Source organism: Jaculus jaculus, chromosome 1, assembly GCF_020740685.1.
Source record: "Jaculus jaculus isolate mJacJac1 chromosome 1, mJacJac1.mat.Y.cur, whole genome shotgun sequence".
In the NCBI taxonomy this organism is placed as follows: Eukaryota; Metazoa; Chordata; class Mammalia; order Rodentia; family Dipodidae; genus Jaculus; species Jaculus jaculus.
In genome coordinates this window covers 226,058,333-226,079,553 of record NC_059102.1, presented here as the reverse complement: position 1 = coordinate 226,079,553, position 21,221 = coordinate 226,058,333, and positions in this window count along the sequence as shown.

Sequence of the window (21,221 nt, the reverse complement as noted above, 5' to 3'; positions counted from 1 at the left end):
AAGTGAGGTAACCCAGGCCCAGAAAACCAAGCACCACATGTTCTCTCTTAAATGTGGATCCTAGCTACAGATGATTGGGCTTCTGTGTGAGAAGGAAAAAACTCAGTAGCATAGGCCAGTAAACTAGAAAAGAGAGACAAAGGGAAGAGAAAGGAAAGGAGGAGGGTACTTAATAGCTTGATATTGTATATATGTAAGTAGAAGAATAGATTAATGGGAGTGAAAAGGCCCAAAGTGAGGTCAGGGGAGGAGATTGAGTAAAGGAAAGGTGGAGGGAGGGCTAATCAAAATCTAAGAGGATATAAATAAATCATATGGAGTCCTACTTTTTTGGACAATGGAACACTCAGGAGCCGTGGATCTTTGCTAGAAAATGTTCAGTGCCAGGGATGGGATACCTTCCAGTGAGTTGTTGGCCAGGAAGGTCCCTGATGCCCCACAACATTATAGGCCATTGCCGAGGCCCTTGGTTTCCCACCAGGAATCAATGGTAATACCCTATTGCTGAAGACTCCACATACTTGGATTGCAAGGGCACTGAGAAATCCTGTTGGAACTGGGCTGATAACCTCCTCCATGTAGACCAGCTGACAGAAAGCTGGAAGAAGCCATTCGACATGCAGTTCATTGGGAGAAAGAGATACCACCAGTGAAGATACTCAGCAATGGACAATGCAAGCCTTATAATTGGCCAGCCAGGCCAAATGAGCCAACGGGTGTAATAATGGCAAGTCTGTCATGGTGGAAACCAATTGCCCTCCAATTGGAATGAAGGTATGCTCCATGGGAGGGAATACATCCCTGATACTGAAAACTTAAAACAGGTGTAGTCATGAGCCCTAGGGGTGTAACATCTGCTGATGTCTGGATAAGTGTATATACTATGCTTATCAAACTGCCCAGTAAGTACTTCTCTTAATATTTATACCCCTATATTAACGCTACTCTCACTTTGGGTACAGAATCTTCTCTTTTCAGATGGCAGTGACTTTGGGATGACTCAGAAGGTATCATAATGCTGGAAAGAAGTGACTGGAGTGCTCAGTACTGCAATATCTCTATCACACCTTCCAAGGCTCAGGGTCTAATGCAGAAGAGGTGGTGGAAAGAATGTAAGAGCCAAAGGAAGGGTAGGAGTCCTTACAGCGTGCTCCCTCCAGACATAAAATGGCCTTGATATCCATGACCTCATAGTGCCTGACACTACCTACACAAGACCATCATCAGAGGAGGGAAAGATCATGGCATCTAAATAAGAGAGACTTATTGAGATAGGAAGGAGATATGATGGAGAATGGAATTTCAAAGGGGAAAAGGCAGGGAGGGAGGGTATTACCATGGGATATTTTTTATAATTATGGAAAATGTTTTTAAAAATTGAGAAAAGTTAAATTAAATTAAATTTTATAAATGCCATAAGGAAAAAGTAAAATCTATTTCTTTAAAAATACATAAATAAACAAATAAATAAAAATGCATCCTTTCTATTGTCCCGATGTAGTTCAGCTGGCCCAATCTCAATGGTTATAATCTCTCATACAATTGCAGCTGAATAGGGAATAGTTTAGGGCCAAAGATTTCATTTTTTCTGTGCCATATCCCTCAGTACACATCAGTCTGTTTCTATGCAAAGCAACCCTGCACAAGTTATCAGGACAAGGGCATAACAGCAAGCTTCTCATACAAATTGCTTCTAGCCCAGTCTAGGAAAAGCTTTTCTCACCCTCACAAGCCAAACCTCACAGTTCATAGTTCTTACTGCATTCAGGCCTCTCAACTCTGACCAGAATAGCCCATCAAGCTGTACTTACAGCACTGCAAGGCATCTCTCAGGCCACGGTTTCAAATCCTTCCATATTGCTCTTGAAAATCATCGCCAAAAGGTCAAAGCCACACAGTCAGGTGTCTAGCAGAAACCCCACTTTTGTACCAACTTTTCTCTTGCAGTCAGGTTCACATTGCTGGAAGGAATCACCCAACCAAGAGCAGCTTGTGGGAAAAAAAAAAATTATTTTGGCTTAAAACGGGGAAGCTCTACGATGGCAGGGGAAGATGATGGCATGAGCAGAGTGGACATCACCTCCTGGCCAACATCAGATGGATAACAGCAACAGGAGAGTGTGCCAAACACTGGCAAGAGGAAACCGGCTGTAAAACCCATAAGCCCACCCCTAACAATACTTTGCCTCCAGGAGGTTTTAATTCTGAAATTTCCACGAGCTAGGGACCTATTATTCAGAACACCTAAGTTTATGGGGGACACCTGAATCAAATCACCACACACACCTCACGTACATATTCATGAAAACATACATGCAAACATACATGCAAAAGAACAAATTAAAAGCCAGGTGTGGTGGTGCATGCCTTTAATCTCAGCACTCAGGAGGCAGAGGGAGAAGGATCACTGTGAGTTCAAGGCCAGCCTAAGACTACATAGTGAATTCCAGGTCAGCCTGGGCTAGAGCGAGACCCTACCTCAAAACCCTCCCAAATTAATTAATTAATTAAATGTCAGCAATGGAAAACTGGTCTTCTCCCTCCCTCCCTTACTGCCCCACGCTCTACTATAGGAAACGTTGCTTTCCCCCACCAACCTGAAGAGCAGTCCCTAAAGGAAACAGGGGAAATTTCTGGCCCTGAAGTCCTATTGCCAAGATAAGCCAAGAGACTCGTTGAGCTGAGGTGCCCGACATGACCTTGGGGAAGCTGAGGCCACCCAGCTCAACTGAGCAAGGACCTGGAGTCACTGTGGAGTCACCCCAGCCACAGTCCTGCGACCCTCGGCTGGAGACGGAGTCACTCATGTTGGTCTCCTAGGCATGGTCCAGCATAGAGTAGGTGCCACAGGTGGCAGGGAATGACATAGGGTCTTGGTGTCTATGCACGGCCCAGAAGGACTATCACAGCGGCTATCAAGTTGCTATGAGATGACCACGTGGGCCCATGGGGACCAAGGTATGATGCCACTGAGAGGACTGAAGATTCATGAAAGGAACGTGGGGTCCTGAGCGCTGGTCTGACCACTAATATGGTTTCCTCAGGGTAAGACGTGTATCCAAGGACACAGGAGTCACTGAATTGAGTAAGAAGAAAGTCTCTAATTCTTTTAATTTTTATTCTATTCTTAGTGCTTACTTTTAAGATTATTTCATTTATTTATTTGAAAGAGAGTGTGTGTGTATAGCATATCAGAGCCTTTTGCCACTGCAAATGAACTCCAGATGCATGTGCCATTTGGCACGTGTGGCTTCATGTGGGTACTGGGGAAGTGAACCCAGGCCGTCAGGTAAGTAAGCACCTTTAACCACTAAGCACTAAGTCATCTCCCTGGGCTCTTACTTTTTTTTTTTTTTTTTGAGACAGTCTTACTCTATAGTCTAGGTTGGCCTTGAACTGTCATCAAACGTCATGCCTCAGCCTTTCAAGTGGCGTGTGCCATCATGCCCAACCTTTCTAAACACATGTGCTTAGACTCCAGGATGAAGTCCCAGCTTGGTGCCCCACCTCTTCCCTTTCTGGCAAAGTACCCTGTGCTGGGAGGAGGCAGCTGGTGAGAACTTGGCAGCTTACCTTGTGTGGCGGTTTGATTCAGATTGCCCCCATAAACTGAATGCTAGGTCCCCAGCTGGTGGCAATTTGGGAACTGGAGCCTCCTGGAGGCAGTGTATTTTTCGGGGTGGGCTTATGAGTGCTATGGCCAGCTTCCCCTTGCCAGCATTTGCCATACTCTCTTGCTACTGTTGTTCATCTGATGTTGGCCAGGAAGTGATTTCCAGCCTCTGCTCATGCCATCATTTTCCCTGCCATCATGGAGCTTCCTCTCAAGTCTATAAGCCAAAATAAACCCTTTCCTCCCATAAGCTGCTCTTGGTCAAGTGTTTTCTGCTAGCAACGTGAAGCTAACTGCAATAGTAAATTGGTACCAAAAAGTAGTGCCACTGATCTAGAAAACTTGATGTTGATGGCTTTTGGCTTTTGGGGACTGATTTGAGGAAGGAATGTGGAAAGATTTGAAACTTTGGCTTAAGAGATGTCTTGCAGTGCTGTAGGTACAGCTTGATGGACCATTCTTGTCAGAGTTGAAAGACCTGAATGTAGTAAGCACTGTAGACTGTGAGGTTTGGCTTATGAGAATGAGAAAAAATTTTGTTGGACTGGTCTGGAAGCAATCTGTGTGAGAGGCTTGCTGTTATGCCCATGTCCTGAGAACTTGTGCAGGTTGCATTGTATAGAAGTAGACTAGTGTGAGCAGAGGAATATGGCACAGAAAGAAATGAAATCTTTGGGATGAAACTACTGTCCATTTGGCTGCAATTGTTTGAGAGATTAAAACTGTTGCGATTGGGCCAGCTGACCTGCATCGGGACAAGAAGAAGAATGCCTATTATTTTGAAGGGGCCTAATGCTGAAGGAGTGTCCTGTTCTTCAAACTCTGCTTTATTCCCCTGGATTTTCAAGTTGGTACTCCACCTGGTACTACGGAGTACAAATGCAGGAAAGAGAGGGTCAATGAATTTATAACACAGTTTTTCTTTTCTTCTTCTTCTTTTTTTTTTTTTTGAAATGGCCATGGGCAGCGTGAAGCAGGCTTGTTGGATTACCTGCATGAAGTCCTGATGGAGTCATGAGGATGAACTGTGGGTTGCAGTTGAGACCCTTTGGAGACACCAGAACTATAGGATATTCTGCCAAGGAGAGCTGCCAGCCCTGGATGAAGTTTTCCCAGACTGTGAGCAGCTTAGCTGGCAAGGTGGAATTGGAATTCCAGAGACTCATCGGTGCTTAGAATTATCAAACTTGAAGACTTGTCACTGGTTAGAGTTGTCAGATTTGGAGCTACAGAATTTGATGTTTACCCTGTTTGTTTTAAATCTTATATTTTTTTGCTATGCCCAATGCCACCTTTTGCAGTATGAATGTTTATTCTGTGGCATCATGAGTTTTTCTGGTAGTTTGGCTCAGTTAAAAGACCTTGCCCTATAGGAATGTTTGAGCAGCATTGAGATTGATAAAAACTACAGGGACTTTTACATCATGGGTGGTTATCAGTTTATGGGGGATAGGGTTGGAATGTGGTGGTTTGATTCAGGTGTTCCCCATAAACTTATGTGTTCTGAATGCTAGGTCCCCAGCTGGTGGAAATTCAGGAACTGAAGTCTCCCAGAGGCAGTACATTGTTGGAGGCCGGCTTATGGGTGTTACACTTTCCTGCTGCTGTTATCTACCTTATGTTGGCCAAGAGGTGATGTCCACCCTCTGCTTATACCACCATTTCCTCCTACTATCATGGAACTTCCCCTTAAGTCTATAAGCCCAAACAAACTCTCCTCCCACAAGCTGCTCTTGGTCGGGTGTTTTCTGCCAGCAACGAGAAGCTGCCTGCAACACCAAGCCATCAAGATCATTCAGAGACATTGGTCTTTCTGTGACAACTTTCTGGAATGTATCAATTTAAGCAAGTTTGTGAGATGATTAAAAGGAAATGATGAGTAATGAGAGGAGTGAGGCTGGCTGGGATTCCTCTGTGATCATCTTCAGCATTTTGTACCAAGATGGGACAAGGGCTTGTTTGTTGGGATGGGTCTGGGACACTCTACAGTTTGGTGTTCCTGTGTGGAGACTAGCTCTGCAAACACTGAGGTTGGCCACGGGGAGGGAAGGAAGTTCTGAGCAGGAAGTGACACATCATTTTCTTCACAGCCCACTGGCCAGAACTACTCACACGACCAGCTTCACTTTAAAGGATGCTGGGCATAGAAGTTTCCCATGGCCAGCTCCAGTAATTTCTATCATAGTGACATTTAGATTAAAAAAATGTAAGAATAAGCCTGGGAAATTCCAGATTATACTATATTTAAATCACACAAGAAGACACACATTCATCAGGGATACACATTCTCTCTGCATTTCTACATCTTCAGCCCTAGCTCTTTCCTCAGGTGGTCACAAGGGCTGCATCAGCTTCCTTACAGGGACAGAAAAGAGTTTCTTTTCCAACCCATCCCTTTCACTAGGTAAGGGAAGCATTCACCATATCTCATTGGCCAGAAGTGGATCACATGATCACTGTTAAACTCATCAGACATGGGAAGTGGGATTGATCTGCTTGGCTCACACTGACCAGAATTTATTCCTTGAACTGATGTTGGAAGCATCCCTTTGACAAGGGATATGGAGGTGAATTTGGGACATTCTGAGCAAGACAGAAAAGGCAAACATCTAAGTATGCAGAAATTCAAACACCAGGGTCATTTGTACCTACATTTATTAATATCCAGAAAAATCACGTTGGGCATCTTGCTTTATAAACATTTCCAAAAGATTGCCAGTTCTGGGCAGGAAAGATTGCTCAGTGGTTAAAGATACTTGCTTACAAACCTTGACAGTCTATGTTCAATTCCCCAGTACCCATGTAAAGCCAGATGCATGAGATGGCACATGGTCTGTAATTCATTTACAGTGGCAAGAGGTACTGGCACACCCATACTAATTCTCTGTCTGTCTCTTTCTCAGTTTCAAATAAATAAAATAAAATAAAAAGATTGCCTGTTCCATACTCCCTGGGTAAATCTACGATTCTTTCTTCACTTTGTCTATAAGTAATCAGCTTTCACCTACAGCATTTACCACCTCTTATCTCAGCCATTGGGGCCCTCACTTTAGGGCTTTCTCTGTGCCCCAAAGCCCCACTTCCTGACCTACTGGGTCTCTGAGGTCCATCGATGCACTGCAGGAGACTCTTGAACCTCAGTTTCTGATAGGGGTGCTCCATCAGGCTCATGCCATGAGTGGATGCTCTCCAGCACAAGGGGAGCTGCGAAGGGAGATGATGCTACAGGGACAGTTCTAGGTGGGAGCACGGGCACCAATGTGGCAGGTTTGACATGACCATTGCCATCTCAAGCAGGGCAGCTATGGTGACCTTGGCCTGTAATCACATTAATGAAATAAACAGAATGACACAGTGACAGCCAGGAATGTAGGAATACTGATAAGACTATTGACCTTCCCTCTGGGAAAGAGAAGGGAGGATCAGGAGACCCTCACTTGAGAGTCCTGTCAGCACCCTGCCTGCCCCAGCTTCACAGGTCCTAGAAGGCTCTAGAATCCATGGGAGGTGGGCTGGGGGTTGGGACTCAGGCTATGGCTGCAAGATAAGGCTGCTGTCATGTTGGGGAAAGGGACTCCCTGGCACTGTAACTACTTTGTGAATCACCCATACTCCTGTAAGTAGCCACAGCAGACCCACTGGTCCACCAGGTTAGGCTTGTTATCTTTCTTTGGTCTGCTGGTTCTCTCTCTCTCCCTCTCTTAGGTGGATGGACTTTTTTTTTTTTTTAATATTTCCCAGGAAATGTCATATGACAGCCTGTGATTCCAAGAGCCTCTGGGAGAAATTCTGCAACTCTGGAGCCAACAGAAACGAAGGAGCCGCAGAAGAAGAGGCTGGAAAAGGAACGTGGAACTTACCTGAAGTGACAACTAGCTATGTGGCACTGTGCAAAAGACTGACAGAGAGCCCACATCATCACCAAGCCCTCTTAGTCCCAGCCTTACTTGAGAAATAGACATACCTTTGGTTCCTTAATAACTTAGTCTTAGGCTGAGGATGCAGCTCAGTAGAGCTCTAAGTTCACACCACATAAAGTGGTCATGATGGCATGTCTGTAATCTCAGCACACAGGAAATGGGTCATGAGGGTCAGAAGTTATTTCATATTGTAGGCCAGCCTAAACCTAGTTTCAATCAAACAACCAACCACAACCCATTCCCGAGTTTGAGTTTCTGTTCAACTTAACTACAGTCACTTTAGCCAGAGTGGTGTCTGACAGCAATGACTCCAATCCTACCAAGTGTCAGAGGGAAACACACCTACCCTAGATGGCCATGTGCCTGAGGAGAGAAGGAAGATGGGAAGAGAAAGAAAGAATAGGAGGGGAGGGAGAGGAGAAAGAAAAGGAAAGTGAGGAAGGGGAGGAGAAGGATGAGTGGGTAGAAAAGAAAGAGAGGGGGGTAGAGAGACGGCTTAGTGGTTAAGGCATTTACCTGAAAAGCCAAAGAATCTTTGTTCTATTCCCCAGCACCTACATTCGCCAGATGTACAAGGTCACGCATGCGTCTGGAGTTTGTTTGTGATGGCTGGAGGCCCTGGCACACCCATTCTCTCTCTCTTCCCCACTTTCCTTCTCTCACTCTCTTAAATAAATAAGTAAATAAAATTTTTTAAAAAGAGGAGGAAGAGGAGGATGAACAGGAAGTGAAGAAGAAGAGGTGGAACAGTCAGAGGAGAGGAAGAAGAGTAAGAAGAGGAAGAGGTATAGGAAGAGAAGGAATGAGAGAAGAAGGAAAGAGGAGGATGATGACAAGAACAGGAGGAAGAGGAGGGTAAAGGGACCAAACCCAAAGACCTGTAATTACAGAACCTCAGGAGTAGCCTACAATAGCAGAGAGACTCCCCAGAAAAAACCCAGATGGAGACGGGAACTTGGAAGTAGCAGTGTGGAGGAGGCAAACAGGCAAGCCTTTCTCTCCACAGCTACTGGAAGAGGCAGAGCCAGCATTGCCCACTCTGAGGGACCTGAGGATAACAGATAATCAACACAGGCTTCAGCCTCTCAAACCTTTCCAGTGTCCCCAACTAAACCCAGGCATTTTCAGTTCCATGGGAGCCCCTCCCTTCTCCCAGCTGCCTATCCCAAGACAAAGCCCAAGCTGCCTTTAGGATGAGCTCAAAGATGCTCTGAATACTTCCCCAGCCGTGCCAAGCTATTAAGCCCACTGTAGACAGGGATGGAGGGAACCCTAGATTCCTACAACTTCGCCTCCCCTGGCCCGCTGATGACGACTGGGAGCCTGAGTTCCTGGAACCAGCATCCTTTGTGTAAACAAGGCCGCCACATGCTGATGTCATGCTTCAGGGTTTTATAACTTCCAGTTCCTCCTCTTGTCCATGGGACTTTCCGAATTCTGACCCTTTTCCCAAATTTAAAGTGGAAAATGAATTTGAAGATGTAGGGATTTGGAACTGAAAGATTGTGCCTAAGGACTCTCATGTAATTGGAAATTTTTGGTCTAGCATAGCTTAGATGATAATCAAAAAAATAAAAACCTAGAGGAATGAGAGGCTAAGAAAACAGCTGATAATGATAAAAATGATATTGTGACATGAGATTTACTAATGGGCCAGGTATGAAGCTCATTAATTCCTGGGTGGAGGCCCATCTGACCACAGCCATGCTGTGAGGCAGTAAAGGTAGAAGAAGGACTCATTTCTTGGTTCATTGATTACACGTGGGGTGGGGGGGATGGAACCCAGGGCCTCATGCATACTAGGGAAGTGCTCTACTACTGAGCTATACCCCCAGCCTGGGTGGATGGATTGATTAAGGGGAATATTCAACTTTTATAGAGAACCCATCACTTTTGCATTAAAAAAAGTCAGGTGAAGTGAGATGCACAGCTTTGATAACTCGTCAGCCATCAGTAAGCTGTCACAATTGCCTTGTGGTTCTGTCCTACTTTCTCCAGGCTTCATGACCCACCAGGGCCCAGCGATACTCTCTGTATGTTTTGCCTCCCGCCCTGGATCAGGAGGCCACAGCTTTGAGTGAGTGCTGATGGAATTTCCTTAGGCCACCCAAGAAGTCATGGAGCGAAGGGGCTCGGGAGTATGCCTTCGGAAAGGGACTGAATGACAGGAGAGTGAAGTGTCCTGCAAAGAAGCCTCAGGTCAGTGGCTGCCATGACCCCCAAGGAAGTGGTTGGAGCCCCCGCTCTGAGTCAGCCTGTGCTGGCAGGTAGGCCTGGAGGGGGTTCCCCAAGAGAAGGCTGGACAGCATCCTGCTGGTCTTGGGACAACTTCTTAGCTATGATTAACTGGGAGCGGGGCAGGGGGACAAGGGAGGGGCCAGGAGAGGGTCAATATGTCTTAATGCAGAAGGTGATGAATATGTCCCAGCCAGGGTACTGTTGGCAAAGGCCTGTGGCCTGGGTGGTGGAGGCTGCTTGGTAGAGAGGTAAGGCTAGGGAACCTTGTCTCTATCTCTCATGCTATCACACCCACCCAGCATTTACATAGGTGATGGAGATCTAAACTCCTGTTCTCACACTTATTTGGCACGCCTTACCCACTGAGCCATCTTCCCAGCCCCTTCGCTATCTTTTCAGTACTGTGACCAAAATGCCTGACAGAAAGATCTATTTTGGCTCACAGTTTCAAAGGTTACAGTCCATCATGGTGGCCAGGAAGTGAAGAGACAGATTTCTGGAGCTCAGCTGCCTTTATTCCTTTTATCCTTTTGTTCCACCAGTTCCTCAGAACATGGTTGGTGTCACTCGCATTCAGGGCAGGTGTCCCACCTCAGGTAATTCTCCCTGAAAGTGTCCTCAAACATACCCAGAGGGATGCCTCATGAGACTCCTAGGTGATTCTAAATCCAGTCAAGTTGACAATGAACTTGAAACATCCCAAGTTGCTTGTCCCACCCATGCCATTGGAACCAGTGGGTCATTGCATCTCAAGCCCATGCAAGTGAGAATGAGGCCAAGTAAAAATGAGGTCAACAATTTCTGTCACAACAGAGCAGTGAGAACTGAGCTGACTCTCCTGGCCAGCAGCAGGGCACAGTGTGGGCTGTCATTAGTGGTTCTGAGTGTGCAGCCGAGGGTCTACCCACCCTAACCCACAGTGAGGCTGTGTGAGCTCCAGCTTCCTTTGCATGGGTCAGCAGAGCCCAGCAGAGAATGCTGAACACCACCTCTACAGGTCTACATGCCACATCCCAACAGGGGGAGTGCCTTTCTCTTCAACAAAATTAAACAGGATCTGGTCTGACAACACAATCCCCCAAAGGCCCAGGATCCAAACTAAACTCATCTGTCACTCCAATCACCGGGACAGTCATGTCTTGAATAGGGAAAGCAACCAGTCAATAGAAAAATGAGATGGGGGCTGGAGAGATGACTTAGCGGTTAAGGAGTTGGCCTGCAAAGCCAAAGGATCCTGGTTCAATTCTCCAGGACCCACATAAGCTAGATACACAAGGAGGTACATGCATCTGAAGTTTGCTATGGCTACTGGCCCTGGCATGCCCATCCTCTCTCTCTCTCTCTCTCTCTCTCTTTCTCTCTCTCTCCCTCTCTCCCTCCCTCTTTTTCTCTCTCAGATAAATAAATGAATAAAATAAGATAAAACAAATAAAAAAGAAAAATGAGAGGGTCTGGAGTGATACAACAGGGTTTAGAAATGTTCTTGTCACAATGATTCACCACTTATTTATTAATCTTGAGATTATAATGGCTACAAAGTGGCCTTGATTATAGGAGTATACCACCATGCCTCATCTAGACATCTTGCAGTCACAGCACTCGTGAGGTTGAGGCATGAGGATCATGAGTTTGAGGCCAGCCTCCGCCTCCACATAGTGAGTTCCAGGTCAGGCTGGGCTACAAAACAAAACTCTGTCTCAAAAAAAAAAAAAAAATCAACCAGAAACACATCATAATCAAACTTCAGAAAACAAGTAAAATATCTTGAAAGACACTAAAAGGAATAGTCACATTGTTTATCAGAGCACATTCATTCAGTTGAGAGAGGGTTTCTCATCTGAAAACATGGAAGACAGAAATAAAAGCAGCACAATGTTTTCCAGTTGACAAGAGAAAAGAGCCACCAACCATATGTTCTATATCCAGCAAAACTATCTGTCATGAGAGAGAGGGGAGCGAAGAGTTTCTTGGGTAAAGAACAATTCGGGGAATCCATCTCTTGCATTCCAACCTTAAAAATGGTTAAGGAGGGCTGGAGAGATGGCTTAGCAATTAAGGTGTTTGCCTGCAAAGCCAAAGGACCTCCGTTCAGTTTCCCAGGACCCATGCAAGCTAGATACACAATGTGGCACATGTGTCTGGAGTTCTTTTGCAGTGGCTGGAGGACCTGGCATGCCTGTTCTCTCTCTCTCTCTCTCTCTCTCTCTCTCTCTCTCTCTCTCTCTTTGCCTCTTTCTCACCCACTTTCTCAAAAAAATTAATTAACTAATTAATTTTTAAAAATGGCTAAGGAAAGGTCTTTAAGGAAATTCAGTAAGGAAAGAAGTCCAAAGGATATCATAAACTCTTCTTCTCAGAAGTTTCTTGAATCACATGGAATACTTACAGCAAAAAATCACACCACCATTTGAGGCAGTGCTCAACATACACAGTGGGAGTACCTGAGATATTATGTTATACTTGAGAAATAATGGCTACAAGTATATTTGAAAAGTAGGGAGGGCCAAGGTATCTTGATGAAAGAGCATTTTCCAAATGTCACTCAGAAGCTACATGTTTACGTCATATGCCAAGTTATGGAAGTACATTGTAATATCTAGAGCATCCATCAATAAAACTATAAAACCATATACTCAGAAGCATCACAAATAAGTCAAAGTAGAATCATACTAATGTTCATAGAAGAATAAGAAACTGAAGCAATTTACAAAAGAGAACAAAACAGTAGACTTGGGCTAGAGAGATGGCTTAATGGCTAAGGTGCTTGCCTGTGAAGCCAGAGGACCCAAGTTTGATTCCTCAGTACTCACATAAGCCAGATGCACAAAGTGGTGCATGTATCTGGAGTTCATTTGCAGTGGTTAGAAGCCCTGGTATACCCATTCTCTCTCTATTTGCTTCTCTTTCTCTCTCTCTCTCTCTCTGTCACATAAACAAAATATTTCTAAAAACCAGTAGACTTAAACTCTAATGTACCAATGGTTAGTTTTAATGTAGCTGGTTATATTAAAAGACAGAGATTGATGGAATAAATAAAAAGAAGGAGAAGTTCCACTATATACATCTACAGAAAAGCTCACTTCCAATACAATGACATAGGTAGGTTGGAAGTAAAAGATAAACTGTCATGTCATGCAAATATTAATTCTAAAAAGTAATGTCTGCCTGTGGAAATGGCTCAGTGGTTAGAAGTGCTTGCTGCTCAAGCCTGACAACCAGAGTTCAGATCCCTGGAACCCACACAAAGCCAGACACAAGCAGTGCACACATCTAGAATCCCAATTGCCCATAGCAATGGGAGGCAGAGTCAGGAGAATCCCAAAGCTCACAGGCCAGTTGAAATGGGATTTTGTTTGTGGGTTCAAACACAAACCCCAAACCTGATCTTGTGTCTGCTTTACTTAAATAATTAAAATAATGGGCTGCAGAATGGCTTAGTGGTTAAGGTACTTGCCTGCAAAGCTTAAGGACCCATGTTTGAATCTCCAGATCTCACGTAAGCCAGACACACAAAGCTGAGGCAAGCGCAAGGTCACACATGTCCACTAGGTGGCACAGTGTCTGGAGTTTGATTTCAGTGGCTGAGGCCTTGGTGTGCCAATTCTCCTCTCTGCCTCTCTCTCTAAAAAAAAAAAAAAAAAAAAGAATTAAAGAGAAAGAACTGAAATAACAGCTGGAGAGATGGCTTAGAGGTTAAGGCCTTTGTCTGCAAAGCCTGAGGACCAATGTTTGATTCTCCAGGTCCCACGTAAACCAAACACACAAGATGACACAAACGCACATGGTCACGCATGCGCTCCAGGTGCACATGTGTCTGGAATTCAATTACAGAGGCTGGAGGCCCTGGTGCACCAATTCTCTCTCGTGTACCTCTCTCTCTCTCTCTCTTTCTCTCATAAAGGCATGAACCATGCCCAAAAAACAAACAAACAAAAAAGAATTGAAATAAAACAAGACTGAGAAGGATTATTTTTGTGAATTATTATACTGATTCCATAAGGTTCGGGAGGAGTAAGGGAGAAACCACAGACCAAAGAAGGGGAAAAGCAGGGGAGGTTCCTCTGAGAACCAAAAGGAGGAGGAGTGGAAACATCCACGTGGCCTACGGGCCCATGTATATCCTTCCCCACCCTGACAGCTTAGCTGCTGCCAGGAAGGAAAGGCCAAAACCTTACCAGTGGTGAAAACCTCAGATGCTGAGAGATGAGCAGCCCAGGAGCCAGAAAGGAGGAAAAAGCCCACCAAAAGCCTCGTGAGCAGCCAGACTTGTTATTTGGGGTTCAGGGCTGAATCTGGAAGAAGTCAGCACACCTGGGTGCAGCGATGGCAAGGGGCTGAACTCCACACGCACCTGAGTAATTCCAGCTCAGCAGCAGGGTGACTATGTAGGGTAATTTCCCTTTCACAGTTAGTCTGGCATTCACAGTGATAAAGCAACAAGAGATATCCTCTCCTAAACAAAGTTGACGGTAATGCTCAATGCCCTGAGATTGTGCTCTGACCTCCACACATGTTGTGGTATGTGCACACACACAGGGGCTATATTGGTATTAGATTAAGCAGAAACAGAAGTAAAGTTAGGGCTGGAGGGATGGCTTAGGGGTTAAGGCATTTGCCTGCAAAGCCAAAGGACCCAGGTTCAATTCCCCAGGACCCATGTTAGCCAGCTGCACATGGTGGTCCTAGTATCTGGAGTTCGTTTGCAGTGTCTGGAGGCCCTGGCTCACCCATTCTCTCTCTCCCTCTTTCTCCCTATCAAATAAATAAATAAAGTTAGTAAACAGCATCAAAAATTACTAGCCACAGAGAGGTACACTGCACAGTGACAAGTACTCTTTCTTCCCTGTACCATTCACCGTCTCTCATTCAAACCCCACAACCTTGGCGCCTGAGCTTTTCCACCACTAGCCCGGAGCTTTAAGCAATGCGATGATACAAATGAGCGCACTGGTGGTAGGAACCCTGTACGCCATGCCTGTCATCACCATCACACTCAGTAGACGTCTCATCTTTACCATTGGTATCAGTTACCTTTTCATTGCTGGGACAAAATACCCAACAAACGTCAGCTTTAAGGAGGAAAGGCTTGGGTCAGCTACACTTCCGGGTTATGGCCCCTCAAGGCAGCTGCTCACATCCAGGCCACAGCAAGAAGCAGAGAACAGTGAGAGCTGGGGCTCAGCCAGCTCCCTCCTTTGTATACGGCCCAGGACTCAGCCCAGGGAGTGGTGCCACCCAAATTAAGGTGGATCTTCCCACTGCAGTCAGCCTACACAAGATAACGCCTCCCAGGCATCCTCAGAGACTCAATTCCTAGGCGACTCTAGGTCCCCTTAAGTTGACAACCAATCTAAATGATCATACCACTTAAATAGTGAATATCAGATGGCCAAACAGCAATCACACCGATTGTGTGTATAGTAAAATACACATAACATAAAATTTACCACCTTAATTATTTTAAGTGTACCATCTAGCACCATTAAGCACATTCACACTTGTGTGTCTGCTCCCACTACGCACCTCCAGAATATCTCCACCTTCCCACATTGGCGCCCATTGCTCATTAAACACACCAGCTCTTGTAACAAGGAGCAGTTAGTATAATTTTAAAAAGGTAAATATTAGAAGACCAAAAAGGCAAAAGCACCTGATGATATCTCAGAGGAGGGATACGGATGGACCCAGCTAGCACCTCTGGGGGACAAAGGGAGGAGGGTGGGGTAGAAGGACTTAGGGTGGGAAGCATGAGATGGGTTCCTGTGGAGCTGGGATACACACACACAAAGAAACAGAGCTAAGCAGCTGGTGGTGGCATCTCTGAGGGCTCTAAAGTGGGTGGGGCAATCCCGGGAAAGAAGAGCCAGCTGCCCTTATGACATGAAGGGCCACAGATGCTGCCATGTTTGCTGACAGACAGGAGGGAGATGGTGGATGGGCAGTGGGAGGGGTCTTATTTCAGCAGTCTTCCTGGAGCGCTCACTGGACACTCAGCCAGGCTCCAGCATCACCCAACAGGGCAAAACAAGTCAGAGTTCCACGCTCTCACGAGAAGTCACAGATCAGGGGGCTGCTCCTCTGCAGGCTCCAAGGAAACTCCTTCCTGCCACTGCAGCTCCTGGTAGCTCTGAAATGCCCTGGCATATGGTCATGTCCACAAGGCCAAGTCACTACCATCTCTACCTGTCTTCCCCTGGCCTCTGTGTGTCCCTCCTTATAGATTCCCCACCACATTTGGTTAGAGCCACCCTAATTCACACTGCTGTGGTTTGAATGTAAAATGTCCCCAGAGGCTCATTTGCTTGAACAATTGGTCCTCAGCAGGTGGTGCTATTGGGGGAGTTTATGGAAAGTAAGTCATCTCTGAGGCAGAGGTCTGGAAATGTATAGCTGGCACTGCTTCTCTATAATCCTGTCTACTCTGCTTTCTGACCCTGGCGCCACCCAGATGTGAGGAGGTGGAAAGTTCTGGCAACAGACTGTCACCACCATACAGCTGCTTGCCGCTGTGCCTCCCGGTCATGGTAGACTATCGTCCCTCCAACTGTGAGCCCACAGAAGCCCTTCCTCGCTTAATTTGCTCTGCCAAGCGTTTGGTCAAAGCAGCGAGAAAAGTGGCTTACAGGCCCCACACAGCTCAGTCTGTATCAGGTACAGACACTATCCTAAGAAGCAGGGAGAGAGCCACACAGACCACTCAGCACCTCAATTTCCCCATCTACGAAATGGGATTGGACCAGCAAGTTAAGTACAGCTCTGCCTGGTGCAGGGCTGTGGGTCACGTGACCCAGTTTTTGCCCTTGAGCCCAACAGCGGTGGAGGACAGGTGGCTCTGAGGCAAAGTGGAGGACTCTCTGAAGGTCCACTGTGCAGAGTGACCTCAGTGACGATCCATTCGTGTGACCCGCTAGGGTCAAGAGCCACCCAGTTGGAGTGGGGATGGGCGCATGGGTTTATGGGATCCTCATGCAATGCTGCGGCTCTTTGATGGGATTGAGGAATTCCAGGCGGTGTGCAGAGCTTGCACGTACACTGGGTAAAGTGGGTTTTCAAAGGATGGGGCTGAAGCTCCGTGTGCATCTGACCTGGAGTAATGTAAACCCCCTTCCTCACGAGAGCTGAGGTTTATTTGTACAGTTTGGGCCATTTCTGTAAATGTTTGACCCATTTGGAAATCCAATCCAAAAGGAAAGCAAATGAACACTTTTATATTGTGCAATGGAATTTGTGGCCGACAGTGGTGACATGTTACCTATTTCTGTGTATCGAATGCTGTAATCAAGAAGCGAGATGAAAAGAGAACCTGCTTCGTTTTGTTTTGGAACATTTCAAAGACCAAGGAGGTAAAAAGGGTGGGTGTATGAAAGTTAAGAGGTGTGAGACTTAAAGCCTCCCATGGATGGCTAAGTGAGGGGTTCCCTTTATGTCTATAACCCTCAGCACATAGCATAGGGCTCAGTAAAGGATGGGTGGGTGGATTGGCGGGTGAATGGGTGAATGGATGGATGAATGATGGGTGGATGGATGGATGGAAGAGGTATATGGATGATGGATGGAGTGATGAATAATGAATGGATAGAGCCCCAGAGACAGAGGCAGGGGGCCCACTTGGGAGTTAGAGCAAGGGACATCCAGGTGTCTCTGAGAAGGTCTACCACCCTACCTTATTCAAAACACAGCCAAATTTCTTACATGACACATGTCCTACTTCTCATGTTAACTACACCATAAATATGCCAGAGAGTTGGATAAGGAGACAAAATATGACTTCCAAAGAAAATGACTAATTGCCACCAATTTTTTTAAATCAATGCATGATTTATAAAGCATACGCGGCTGTAGGTGATGCATCCAGGGAAGGGAAGTGGAGGAATGGTGGAGAGGCTGGGCACGAAGGTAGGGCACTCAGCACGCACATGAGGAAGTCCTGGTTTTAAGTCATCCTCGCTGCCGTCACTGTGTTGCTGTGGTTTGCAGGGATCTGGAGACGCAGGCACAGCAGAAGCTGAGGCTGGGCAGGATGGACACACAGCTAGTTCTCCACTAAGAGCTCAGAGGCGATGGCCCAAGCTTTCCCCTCCAGCATGGGTGCCTTGGCCATTGGTCCCCCACACTACTACTGAAGGATCAGAAGGGCTTTTTTCCGTGGCTCTGTGCACAGCTGTTGGACAAGCCCTGCTTCACACCAGGCGTCCCACAGAACAGAGCCATCACACTGCAGCCTGGGGTGGACATGTGACATCTCTCACTTTGTAGACACCAGGAGCTCCACCCCCAGGTGCTGACCTGCAGGCCCCAGGACTCTGCATATCTGCCAAGACCCACTGGAAGTGGTTGGCTCAGTGGGAACAGAAGCTGGACCTGGGTTATTTTCCACAGTGTGTCTGGCGCACCCAGTTAGCCATGGGGTCAGCATCTATGAAGACTTACACTTCTGAAGAGTGAGTGTATTTGTGTCTCGGGTAGGGTCCTTCGTGGGCAGGAAGTGGACATCCAAGTTAGGAGAATTCCCTAGGCTGTGTACAGGAGACCAGCATGCTGGTGATAGTGGGGCAGGAAAGCACCAGGCACAGCAAGGAGTCAACCCAGCAATCTTGGAGGTGCCACACTCCCAGGCCAGAGGGCACAGGGAAAAGAGGGTGGTGTGACTGAGATGGAAGTGGAGTCCACTATGAAAGAGCAGGGGCCTGGGCCTGAGAGTCACGTGGACCCTGGGCGAATTGGCAGGAAGGACTTCCAATAACGGGGAGTGTCTCGACTTTAGGCACCTGTCCCTGGCGGAGCTAAGGGGGAGCAGGGCTGGGGGCCGGCCCTGCGCTGGGCTGGCTGCATGAGCAGGCTGGTTTTGTGGTGAATCGGCTCCATGGCAGGCTGGCGCTGCGGCATGCTCACCCCAGGCAGAGAGAGAAAGAGAGAGCATGGGGAGCAGAGGTGTCACATGCAGGGGAAGGACATGTCCTGTGTCCTTTCTACATATTTTTTAGTTATTTGACAGAGAAGGAAGCAGAGAGAAAGAGAGAGGAGAGAGAAAGAATGAAAGAGAGAGAGAGAGGATGGGCACACCAGGGCCTCCAGCCACTACAACAAACTCCAGACTCATGTGCCACCGTGTGCATCTGGCTTACATGGGTCCTAGGGAATTGAACCTGGGTCCTTTGGCTTTGCAGGCAAGCACCTTAACCGCTAAGCCATCCCTCCAGCTCCCCGCTTGTGAATTTCTAACCACACTGCTGTTACTTCCCGTCAGTCATCCCTATCACCAAAGCCCGCCTCAGACCTTCCTAGTTTCTGCTTGCTTTATTGTCACAGCTTCCAAGGTGGGCTCCCTCCCACCCTGTCACCATCTTCCAACCTGCCTTTCTGAGGCCAAGAGACCCCGATTTCCATACCCACACCTGTCAAAGCTCCTCTGGGCCACTGTCTAGGGCACCATGTCCCCGCATTATGCCCGTGCTGGCGCTGCCCCCAGCTCCCCACCTCACCCCCCCCGCCTCCTGTCCCCTAGGTGGACAGTGTGAACACCCTAGGAATGGAGGAATCCCAGAAATGGACATGTTTTCTGGCTTGACTCCTTCCCTAGCCTTGGAGGGTCCCCAACCGCTTCCAGATTCTGCTCTGCTGCCTTCTCCTTGGAGAACCCCCCCCCCCCAGACCTCCACTTCTGAATCAGCCTCCCTCTCGCTTGGGACCTCATAACCAGTGAGCTCACGTAAAAGAGGCATGGGGCAGTGCCCACAGATGTTCATGAGTGTAAAGGAAGAAACGATACAGGGTCATGAGGGTGACTGTCACCACGAGGTACCCACAGGGCAGTCACTGACTGGGAGCCAGGCACTGTTGACGCTGCCTGAGGTCGGTCCCCAGGGGAATCCATACAGCTGCCCTCTCACCTCTCAGGCAGTGATGGGCTCGCTGCAGTGGCTTGGACCGGACCAGGCTGAGCTCACTAAAGAACTTCTCACTGGCCACGCTTCTGGTTTCATAAATGAACTGTCTCCAGCATGCCCCTGTTCTGCCAGAGCCCAGAGTCTTGGAATGCACCATGGCACCAGGGTGATGGCCAGGTGCCCTGGTTCGATGGCCAGGATGTGGGGATGGTAGAGTGGGAGGGGAGTGTTTGGTGAGCAGAAGTGGGAGGCTCCTGAGTAACCCCAGCCTCTCTCTCTCTCTCTCTCTCTCTCTCTCTCACTCTCGCTCAGAACCTGTGGCCAGTGTGGATACCCAGCCTGGCTTGGATTGGTTCCTGACAGGAACACAGAGAGGCCTCTATTCCTTCCATCCGCAGCCCCCTCCCCATTCGGGACATTCTCAATTCAACTGGTCTGCGGTCAAGCCAAGCCGTTCAATTTCAACTAAATCAGCAGCACTCAGGGTGTCGATCTCGGCCCAGTGGGTCGGGTGACCATCAGGGCCAATTACAGGAAATGCCAGTCGCCACGGCAACTCTACCTTAACACAGGCCAAAAGAAGAAGAAGGAAAAAAAAAAAAAAAAAGAGTTCCTAACATTAATTGGAACCAAACTAAGACCACATGGCTCCTTTTGGGGCAGGGACCTCAGCCCTGTTCCCATCTCCGTTTCCTCAGCTCGGTGTCGAAGCTGATCCCGCGGGCGCAAGCTTTGAGGCGCTCACAATTCGCCTTTGTTGGGATCTAGGTCCCTGGGGGAGTTGATGGAGCCCATGGTGAGTCTGCATGCAAGAAGTCAGCCGACGCCCTTTATCCAGTGGACCAAGTGTCCACCCTGAGGATCCTAACCTTCTCAGAGGTATCGCAAAGCTCCAGGATTACCAAACCTCCAGTAATATTAGCTGCTATAAAGAGAACAGAGAAAGGCTGGGGAGATGGCTCAGTGGGTAAGGAGTTTGCCCTGCAGGCACAGGGATCGGAGTTCAGAGTCCCAGAACCATACAGAAGCTGGTGGTGGCACATGCCTCTAGTCTCAGCACTGGGGAGATGGGGACAGGAAGGGGCTCGCTAGCCAGCCAGTCCAGCTACATTGGTGACTTCCAGGTTCGGTATGAGACCCTGCCTCAAGGTGCCAAGTGAGCTACTCAGCCGTAGGTTTGCCTGCCAGACAGACAGACAGGGTGGGCACCCCAGGGCCTCCAGCCACTGCAAAGGAACTCCAAATGTATGTGCCACCTTGTGCATCTGTCCTTACATGGACACTGGGGAATTGAATCCATGTTGTTGGGCTTTGGAAGCAAGTGCCTTAACTGTTGAGCCATCTCTTCAGCCCCTCTCTGGGTACCTTTGATGACTGTTGCAAAAGCTTGCCAGATATACAACAAGAACTCGTCATTAGGAGTGTGATGTTCATTATAGAAATGTCCATGACAGCTGGTGGGCTTCGTCTCACAATTAGGGGAATTTTTTATCTATTTAAACACACACACACACACACACACACACACACACATATATATATATATATATATATATTTGTGTT